The sequence below is a fragment of the Microtus ochrogaster genome, chromosome 1 (genome assembly GCF_000317375.1).
Source record: "Microtus ochrogaster isolate Prairie Vole_2 chromosome 1, MicOch1.0, whole genome shotgun sequence".
Taxonomy (NCBI): Eukaryota; Metazoa; Chordata; class Mammalia; order Rodentia; family Cricetidae; genus Microtus; species Microtus ochrogaster.
This window is the reverse complement of record NC_022009.1, coordinates 59,073,796-59,084,757: the sequence shown is the minus strand read 5'-3', so window position 1 is coordinate 59,084,757 and position 10,962 is coordinate 59,073,796. Positions and strand designations below refer to the sequence as shown.

Genomic DNA, 10,962 nt, shown 5'->3' with positions numbered 1-10,962 from the left:
GAGACAGGGTTTCTCTGTAGCTTTGGAGCCTGTCCTGGAACTGGCTCTTGTAGACCAAGCTGGTCTTGAAGTCCCAAAAATCCATATGCCTCTGCCTCCCAAGTGCTGAGACTAAAGGCGTGTGCCACCAGTGCCCATCCAAAGGCATTCTTAAATATATATAGGCTGGTTTAATTTAATAGTTTTTTCCCCCACAATCCAAAGTCTCTCAGTGGATGTTGGTTTTGTTCATTATCATTTAAAAAGTGTAAAGTTAATAAAACACTCACAACACATGCCTGGCCTCAAAAGTTTTCCTTGGTCAAAGAGGGAGATTCTATAACCCCTGTCTTGAATTCTTGACTCTAAAGCCAGGATCATGTGACTGAAGCTACCAAATTCTGCTGTTTTTCTGGGCCTGGAACTTGGCCCCTCCATTCACATACATTTTTATCAGTTTTCTGTTTTCAATGATTTCCTTCACTGCTTAAGTTTTCATTAATTCATTTTCAAGTTGAAAGCTTAGCCATGAAGTTACCATTCCTTTATTTCATTTCTCATTGGGCTTTTCTTTAAACTTTTTATCTCCTTGAGCACAGGACTTAGCTTTTTTTATACTTTCTGATAACCCTTTTCTCAAACTGTACATTAAAAAACTTCTTTGCTTAACTTTCATCATAGATCTGGATAAGACTGGCCACCACTAACCACATGACACAGTCAATACTAGGCTGTCTTGAAATCTCCTCTGCCAATGCTATTAATCCAAAACCCTTGAATTTAGCCTTAGGGAGACTTTTCTGGACTTGTAAAGAGCAGCCATGTTCTTTGCCAAAATGTCACAAAAAATGGTCTCTGTCTCTATGCCACCTACTAATATTCTTCTCCTCTGAAACTCCTTGAGCTGGGACCCCCACATTTGATCTCACTGTCAGCACCACTGCCTTCTATGCTCCTACCAGGATGGCCTATTAAGCCCTGCTTAAAGCATCCAACCATTTTTTTCTAGTGAAAAGTCCCAAAGTCTCCCACATTCCTCTAACAAACAACATCATCAAGCCGAGTACCAACTTCTGTCTTAGGGCTCCTATTGCTGTGAAGAGACACCATGACTAAGGCAACTCTTATAAACAAAAGCATTTAAATTACAGTTTCAAAGGTTTAGACCATTATTATCATAGGGGATAGCATGGCAGCATACAGGCAGAGTCTGGAGCAGTAGCTGAGAGCTACATCCTGATCCATAAGTAGAGAGAGAGAGAGAGAGAGAGAGAGAGAGAGAGAGAGAGAGAGAGACTGATCTGTCATAGGTTTTAGAAACTTCAGGGCCCACCCCCAGTGACACGTTTCCTCCTATAAGGCCACATCTCCTAATCCTTCTGTCCTATTAAACAATTTCACTCCCTAGTGCTAAGCATTCAGATATATGAGCCTATGGGAGTCATTCTTGTTCAGAGCACCACACAGCCTACTACTGCACATTGTCACTTGAGTTCAGCATGGGTCTCCCCATTCAGTCTTCCCTTGAAATCCCCTTTAGCACTTTGCTAATGTCCTAGGCACTTCTCAGCCAATCAAGTTGGCAACTGGGATGAATGATCACAAGTAGCAAAGCAAATTGAGGAAACATTGGTGTTGGTACTCATGAAAACACATTGCAGAGAAGGTTTTCCCAGTGGGAAGGTCTATTTGCATTATATTCCAGAAAGGTTGTGCTGCCTAATATTTCAAGCTTCAGTGAGTTAGCCCCTGAAAGATACCAAGGAATTTAATTTTAACTTTTGTTTTATTTTAGTTGATTTTAGCTGACATTTAAATAGACACATGTAACTCATAGCTACTGCACTACAATATTGCAAAAACATGAAACCTTTCATTTTTCTCATCACAATTACTGGAAAATCAGCTCAGACTGATTATTTTAGTTTACAATCAATATTTCCCTTGATGGCCTTTCTCCCAGTTCTTGATGAGCCAGGATTGTGTATTATGCCAGTACTGTCATTCTCTGGAAAATCAAGTGTTTTCCTCTGCAGACTGAGTGCTGATTATTAATCTTAGTTCTTGGACCCATACATATTTATCTAATTTTAAGTTTAATTTTATTTAGTTATTTTTGGTTTTTCAAGACAGGATTTCTCTTAGTAAAGCCCTGGCTGTTCTGGAACTCACTCTGTAGACCAGGATGGCCTAGAACTCCCAAACACCTACCTACTTCTGCCTCCTGAGTGATAGGATTAAAGGCGTGCACCACCACTTCTGGTACATCTTAAATTTACTTTTAATATGCTTTTAATTTTCAAAACCAGATTTAGTTCAGTACTTACTTTCCCACTGCTAATAGTTTTGACTTCTAGGTATGATTTTCTCTATGTTCCCTTCTTCTTCAATGATACATGATCTTTTAGCATTGATAATTAATTATCTGTTTCTGTATAACAAATTATCTCAAAATTTAGTGACTTGGAGAACTACATTTCCCCCCCTCCTCCATAATGTCTAGAGCTCAGGAATCTGTGACCATCTTTGCTAGGAATTGATCCAGCAAGAACCCATAAGGCTCAGGGCCTCCCAGAAGCCTCAGGGTCGCCCAGAAGGCTGTCACCAAAATATCAACTGAACCCTGTCATCTTTAGGCTGGACCAAGGGGAACTAAGCTTCCAAATTCCCTCACATCCCTGTTGATGTCTGCTGTTGCTGTAGTTGTTGTCTTTGAGAGAGTTTCTTCAGCCACAGTTGGCCTTGGAAATTATTCTCCTGCTTCTTCCTCCTAAGTGCTGGGATTACAGACATGGAGCACCATACCCAGTAAGTCACTAAATTTGGGGAGTCATCCAACCTTCCTTCATTTTGGTTCTTCAACCAAAGAAATGCAGACAGATGCCTAGGCAAAAATCGTAAGGGACAAGTGGAGTGTTGTTGTCTTACTTAGGGTTTCTATTGTCGTGAAGAGACACTATGACCACCGCAATCCTTATAAAGGAAAACATTTTATTGGGATGGCTTACAGTTCAGAGGTTTAGTCCATTATCATCATGGTGGGACATGGCAACCTGCAGGCACACATGGTGCTGGAGAAGGAGCTGAAAGCCTTACAGGAAATGGTCTGACTCCCTGGGCGTGGCTTGAGCATATAAGAGACCTCAAAGCCTCCACAGTGATGCACTTCCTCCAACAAGGCCATATCTACTCCAGTAAAGCCACACCTCCTAATAGTGCCACTTCCTGTGAGCTCATGGGGGCCAATTTCACTCAAACCACCACAGATGTTTTGTGTCAAATCTTATTATCCTTTCTGCATATGTGCAGTGCTACCAGGATCACCATGGCAACAGCGGACTCTTCATATGTTAATTATTTAGTTTTATGCTTTCTCCTTATTTACCTCCACAGGAGTGAGAGAACCAAGCTCTGGCTTCACTCATGACCCAAATGTGATGCTACCTCTTAGATCTGACCAAGACCAGGGACTTCAGTTCTCTCCAGTACTATAACATTATCTATTGATTTCTGAATAAAATTATTTTACTTCTCTGCTGCTCAGAAGAGGTAAATTTGCCTTTACCTGGCAGGGGAGATACCATGATCATGAAGGTGGTTTTCCCAGGGCAAGGCTTATCCATTGCATTCCGGATGTGCTGACCCCTGCGATTTCCCCAAATGCGGGAAACTCGATTGATAAATTTAAGAAACAGCTCTGAGTTGTAGTGTTTGGCAGTTTCTATGGTATAAATACCATGGCTGAATTAGCACTATCATGGCACTGAACAGGTATACACGAATCTTCTCTTGTAAGCCAGTGCTTCCCAAAGCGTGGAGATCAGCCCCTTTGTTATCACAGCTCCACTCCGGGAGCACACCACGTTTACAGTGAAGTATTGAAGGGCATGGGGGACAATGGGGTGCCCCTGATGACCTTTGAATATCAGCAGTGGTTTTCCATTCAGCAGAACTGGGGCAACCCTCCAGTAAGCAGTTCCTCCTCTCCCTTCAAGGCAGTGCTAAACTCGCCTGCACCTCTCAGACACCTGGTGGATTTTAAGAACTATCAATGCTTGGGTTTGGAGCCTCAGAGATTATCATTCAAGTATCAGATCTTGGGAACATTTGAAAGCAGATGATTTTTAATAGGCAACTCTGGTGGTTGGAATAGGAACAGTCCCCATAGGTTTGCACATTTGAATGCTGGGTCATTAGGGAGTGGCTACTTGACAGGGATTAAGAGGAGCAGGTACTCTGGTCTTGTTGGAGGAAGTGTGTCACTAGCGGTGAGCTTCGAGGTTTCAAATGTTCAAGCCAGACCCACTGTCTCTCTCTGCCTGCTGATCTGGTTGGACAACTCTCAGTTACCTCTCCAGCACCATGTCTGCCTGCATGCTGCCATATCCCGCCCGAATGATAGTGGACTAAACCTCTGAAACTGTAAACCACTCCATTAAATGTCTTCCTTTATAAGGGTTGCCGTGGTCATGGTGTCTCTTCACAGCAATAGAATTCTGACTAAGACGGCAACCAAGTAAAACCATCTCCCACTTATGTAGCCAGTGGGTGGTGATGGCGTTTTCACTTTCAGGTGAATCTACGTGGCCATTCTCAAAGAGAAGAGGTGAGAGGCCAGGCTAGCCCAATCCCACTGATGAAAAGTCAAAGTGAGGGAAAGTGCACTCTGTCTACTGAAGGGGTCCAGAAAAGAAGCCTAAATAGTTTTGTGAGTCCTTAAAAGGCACCAATGGTGGGTGGAGGTTGCGGGGTGGGGGAGGGGTCACCAACGGTGGGGGGGATGCCATTCATTTTTCCTCTTCCTCCTTCTTCTCCCTTGTGCCCCTTGTCCTCCTTCCTGCTTTCCTCCTTTGGAATTCTTCTGTAGCACAGACTGGGATTCAACTCCAGATCCTCCTGTCTCCACCTCCAAATGCTAGAATTACAGATGTGTGCCAGTTTCCCTTTACTTGGTCATTTAAATGAGCGTGGAAACCAAGTTCCTAAGAAGCAGTTGTAGACAACTTAATCCCGGCTGTATTTTGAACTGAGGGGCTGGTATTATCCTCGTGGCAGCTGGTCCAGCGGTTTCCACTCGTGTTAGATGTGCACCTCTCTTTCTCAAAAGCAGCCCCTGACTATCACAGCTTGTGCAGTTACATTTCTTATGTTTGGGGAAATCATAGCACATCCCACGTGCAAGGGACAAGCCACGTCCTGGGGAAACCACTCGCAGGATCATTTTGTACTTTTGTGGCACGAAGTTAATCCCTGAAATACTTTGTATTTAAATTTTTACCAATTGATAAAATCGCTACATTATTATTGAATCGTGTGTGTATGTGTGTGTGTGTGTGTGTGTGTGCAAAATATTTCACAAAGCAATCCAAATGTTGGTCCCAAAGTTCACAGATGACAGAATCAGGATCACAAGGATCTGCTGAGTGCAGGCTGAGGCCAGCCCAGGAGAAGGGCAGGATAGGGCAGAGGGGACACAGTACAAGTCTGACTCAGTTTCCTGATCTATAAAAGCAAGGTCAGAGGACACGATGAGACTTTGGTCCCATTGACGTTAGGGCAGTGGTGGCACATGCCTTTAATTGTAGCACGAAGAGGGGTGGGGGCAGGGGGGAGAGGCAAGAGGATCTCTATGAGTTTGAGACTAGCCTGGTCTACACAGGGAGTTCCAGGACAGCCAGGGATGTTACACAGAGAAATCCTGTATTTTTTTTTTTTTAAAAAAAGGGGGGTGGAGGACATGAAACTGGAACCACAGAGTATTAATGAACTGAACTCTGATTCTTTCCCCTAGTTTGGTGGGTACTGACAAATTCAGAAGGTAAGATTGCTTTTTGTTTGTTCTTGTTTTTTTGTTTTTTTGAGTTTTTATTCCTTCTAGGTGGGACATTACAAGTGAGTCTGACCCCAGGTGTCACCTATGGGACAATAGTGATCTCCTGGCATTGTGTTGAGAAGGCTTTTGGGACCATTTCCAACTTGCTCAAGGTTCAGAGCACCTGACAGACTCAGATTGCCTTGGGCCTGGGAAGAAGTAAAAAGACACACGTTTGTGTCTCTTCCTGCTCTGCAGGATTTTCACCCAGACCAGTGTCCCCTTTGTCTCCCATTAGTACTTCTGAAGAGAGATTCTGCTTCCTGCCACTCTCTGCTGTGAAAACACACTGTCAAGGCAGCATCGGCTCTGAAAACAATTCAACAACAAAAGCATAACTAGTGAGCCTCCAATAAGCAGCTTCCATGCAGATTATGTCTTTATAATGGTCAAACAGCTCCGAGTGCATTGATCTAAATGTCTCATCTATTTAAGGAAATTTGATATGTAATACTGTTTTGTCTAGGGGGGGGAGAAAAAGCTTTTGATGTTCTTACTTTTCAGCCAGCTCATTAGAAATAGGCTCCAATATAAAAGAAAATATAGCCTTCCTTTCTTCCACCGCCTTGGGTTTCGAAGATGGTGGCTTCTCTTTAGGCCATGTGACACCACGGCATGATCTGAAAAGTAACTGAGTACTTTAGGAGTTAATCCAGCACCGACTTCGAAGCAGAAGCAATCCCATCACTAATAGCTACTTGGCAGAAGGAGCTTTCCTTCTGGCTCTTCAAATTGGATGTAGTAATTGCTCTGGAATTTAAAACTCATCTGGGAAATTCCTTGTTTTATGTTTAGGGCACAAACAGTTAATGACTTGGGCATGTTGTGTGTGTGAGCGTGTGTCCGTGCATGTAGCCAGCTTGGTGGTCGTGGCCTGAGAATCGCAGTCTGCATGAATATGGCTTCTTCTCACTGGCGAGTCTGAGAATCTGTTAACTGGCCAGATTGCAAAGGTGTCAAAACCAGTCAACTGGTCATGCATTGGTACATACGTCTGTAAAATTGGTCACGCATTGGCACACAAGTCTATGGAGAGGAATCCTCCTGGGAAGCATGTCTCAGACGGGTGTACATGTGTTCCAGCTGTAGAGATGCCTGCCTTCGTGTCGGTTTGGGGGTGCCATCACCGTTAGGAAAATGGTGTGGGGCTTGTTTCTTTGGTCTCCTATGAATCTGAATTATTTCTCTTTCACCCTGCTCTCATGTGCCTCCTTTTGTGCCTGTTCTCTTGTTAGACCATTCGATGGTTCTGCGACTCCCCACAGCCAGTATATACATTTCCTGAGGCTGGAGCTAGTCATTGAGCCCTCTGCTCCTGCCTACCAGTCCCAACTGCTTAGTTTTATGTAATAGCATCTGATAGACAAAGAAGCCGGGGAGTCAACTTTTAGAACGGTCATATTTAGCTTACATTAGTGATTTTTACTATCTCCTCAGTAGCTGGGGAGGGTTGGTTTGCAATTGTCAGGAACTACACACCAATCAACATAAATCTATGAACTGCCAAACATCCCGATACCTTCATTACTTGAAATACTAAAAGGAATTGAGTCAGTAAACAAGTCCCAAACTAGAAAATAAGTTTCTGCTTTCTTAATCCTAAGAATCAGTGAAGAAGGAAAATGCACTGCTCACCTATGGAAACAAGAAACTAGAAAGCAGATCTGGCTCTGAGTTAGCTGAGCAAGAGATAGTGACGTCCTGTGTCCTGCCGTGTCCTCTGTAAGTTCAGAGGCAAAGGGGAGCCCAGGGTTGCATTAGGGAGTCAAGCCACGAGGGAGGGGGTGGCCGACCATGTTAAAGGACAGGTCTGAGACAGCAGAAGGGAATATACAGGCATCCACAGAGAAGCCTGAAGGCAAAGCCGGGGGGGGGGGCAGTGAGGTCAGGGAGGCAGCCGTGGTGTCTGGGGCAGGTGGTGGGACCACAGAGACTCAAGTAAACTTGATAGATACGAGTCAAATTACCGGGGGCCTTTAAGGCCACACAGGGAAGCTTGGAGTTAACGTGACACAGGACCAGGAGCGACTGAGGGATTTTGACTTTATTGTAGCAATAGTTCCAGACTCCATTTGGCAGTGAAATATAGGATGAAGTAAGACAACCCGGCACTCGGCTGTTCACGATTGGCAAGGTGAAATAGGATTTCCTGGCTATGGTGGAAGCTGAATGGGAAAGGTAAGAAATACCCCAAGAAAAGTCCAGTCAGTTTGGGTGCCTGGCTAGATGGCGGTGTGTGTGTGTGCGTGTGTGTGTGCGTGCGTGCGTGTGTGTGTGTGTGTGTGTGTGTGTGCGTGTGTTGGGTGGGTCACTAAGGGCAGAGTATGGACAAAGAAATTAATGGCAGAATGGTAGACCCGAAAAAAGATGTTTTTGCAGATGGTGAGTTTGAGATGACAGTGAGCAGTGTGAGAGGGACACTGGAGAAGGCCAGTTTCAGGAGATACTGAAAAACACTTTTCCAAGCCAAGTGGCAGGCTCACATGGCTATGGAGCTGATGAATTATGGGGCGATGTTGAGGAGTTAGGTCTACCTAAATGCAGCCTTTGGGGTCTGACTGTGCCTGCATCTCCTCCCTGGCAGTGTGTGACACCAGTAAGTATCAAAACTGAAACCCCTGCAGGACCTGGAAGTCCAGCTAGCGACTGTCTCAAACTATAAAGTGAAAGGAAGATGGGATAACTTAGGGTTAGCACGTGACTAGCACGTGAAAGACTCTGGGTTCGATGCCCAGTTCCAAGAACAAAAGCAAAACAAACCAGAAACTTCCTGACCCCAAATTTCACCATGGTATGTTTGAGACACACCACCCCCATGGCAGGAAGTTGGATGGGGAGGCCACAACGATTGAAAAGTAAGAGAGGATGCTGGGGACAAACCAGGGCTTGAGCACCCACAGAACTAACTAGTCTCTTCTTTCTCTGTTTCTTTTTTGTCTTTTTGAGACAGGGTCTAACTGTATAGCTCTGGTTGTCCTGGAACTTGCCTCAAAGGTGAGGTTGGCCACCTTTGAACTCTGTCTCCTGAGTGCTGGGAATTCTGCACTGTTGGAGGGAAGAAATCAGAAGGGACTGGTTAGTGGGTCGAATGGTTGATTGACTGATGCAGGAAATGAGTAAAAGGGAAGATCCTAGGATGATGTCCGGTAATGTAAAAATGGTTCCTGGTGATGTCACTCAGATAGAAAAGCTGGAAGGAAAAGTGAATTTGAATAAAGAAGAGCATCATGAATTTAGTTTTCAACATGGTAATAGTCAGAATAATGACCCCACTCTATCATGTTGTTCGACATCCTAGTGCCCCAAACCTGTGACTGTATCACCTTCCACAAAAAAATGGTACTATATGGGGATAAGTAAACGAAGAATTTTGAAAGAAAGAGAAGGCTCTTGACTGTCGAGGTAGGTGTCTTAGTCTGTATTTTATTGCTGTGAAGACACCATGACCACTGCAACTCTTATAAAGGACAATATTTAATTGGGCTGGCTTATAGTTTCAGAGGTTATGTCCATTATCATCATGGCAGGGAGCATGGCAGCTGGGAGTATGGCCGCATGCAGGCAGACATAACACTGGAGAAGGAGCAGAGATTCTCCATCTTGATCCAAAGGCAACAGGAAGTGAACTGAGATACTGGGCACAGCTTGAGCATATATGAGACCTCAAAACCGTCTCCACAGTGACACACTTCCTCCAACAAGGCTGTACCTACTCCAACAAAGCCACACCTCCCAATAGTGCCACTCTCTATGAGCTTATGGAGGGCCAGTTACATTCAAATTACTACAGCAAGTCAACCAAAGCTACAGACAACATCATAGGTGAAAGACAGAGTCAAAAGTGATGAGAAGTGAGAAAGATGAACCACTGCTGACTTTAAAGGTGAAAAGAGCCACAAGGAATACAGGTAGTCTCTGCAAGTGGGAAGAGGCAAGCCAACGAAGTCTGTCCTCGTACTTCCAGTAGGAACACAGTCCCACTGGCGTCTTAGGGTTACTGTTCACTCCGGGAGTGGAGAGATAAGTTGTGTAGCTTTAAGCCACCAAGTTTGTAGGAACCTTTTCACCATGGTAACAGAAAAGTAATATAGACACATTTGAGTTTGAGATTTGGGGGAGTCAGTCACACACGTGAAATGTCTAATGACCTAGACGAGGATTACAGATTTCAGTCTTTGGTTTGAGCAATGTACAGGGTGTATTGCATTTTAGCATCTATGAAACAGTGATGTGTTTTACAGTTGATTTGTCATTTTTGACAGACAACAGACTAATGTATCTTGTGTGCCTTCTGTCTGGATAAATGTGACCCTCTGGAAATTTCACTTTACAAAACAACTAAGGACCATTTGAGTAAATTGTGTGGAATGTCATTGCCTGAAAACATTTATGAGCATGTTTGTAGACAATCTAAAGGGGTCAGCATTAAAACTTTGAGAGTGGCTGTCAATGGCCTGCAAAGAAATTATAGAAATATTAATAGAGAAATCATTTTTTCTTAAAAAAAAGATTTAACTTTATTTATGGGGGGAGGTGCACATATGCACACATGTGGGGACCCGTGGAGGCCAGAAGTGGACATCAGAACTGAATCTGTAGTTATAGCTGGTTGTAAGGGGCCTGATATAGAGTCTAGGAGTTGAGCTTGGGTTCTCTGGAGGCACAGAGTGCTCTGAACCACCTGGCCAGACTCAACAGAGAAAAATGTAAAGTAATGCCAACTTACCAGTAGTTCTTGATGGAGCAAGAGACTATCCTGAGTGATGAAAAACAAGAACAGAGATGATACTGAGTGTTCTTCTTAAAAAAAAATAAAGGCAGGGGTGTTCTTCTTGAATACGGGGCACAGGACAGACACACACGGCCGAACAAACACAGACACGACACGGTGGCTCCCACGTGGGTCCACTTTAATGGGGGAGGGAAACACGGAAGGGCAGAGGGACGTGCAGGACACACGAGGAATGACAAAACGAGGGGGAGAGCCTCGTGTGACCCTGCCTTTTAATGGGGAGTGCAAGGGTATCTGGGGTGCGCACAGGTATCCGTAGTCCAGGGGGAGTATGGGAGTTGTAGTTTCCAAAAGAACAACATACCACCCTTTTTGTTTT

At 44.3% G+C, this 10,962-nt stretch overlaps 1 pseudogene; it reads left to right on the top strand.

The window, feature by feature from the left end:
* The first annotated feature begins 3,536 nt into the window (after window positions 1-3,536).
* On the top strand, window positions 3,537-3,672 carry LOC113456999 (annotated as a pseudogene).
* The last annotated feature ends 7,290 nt before the right edge of the window (window positions 3,673-10,962 follow it).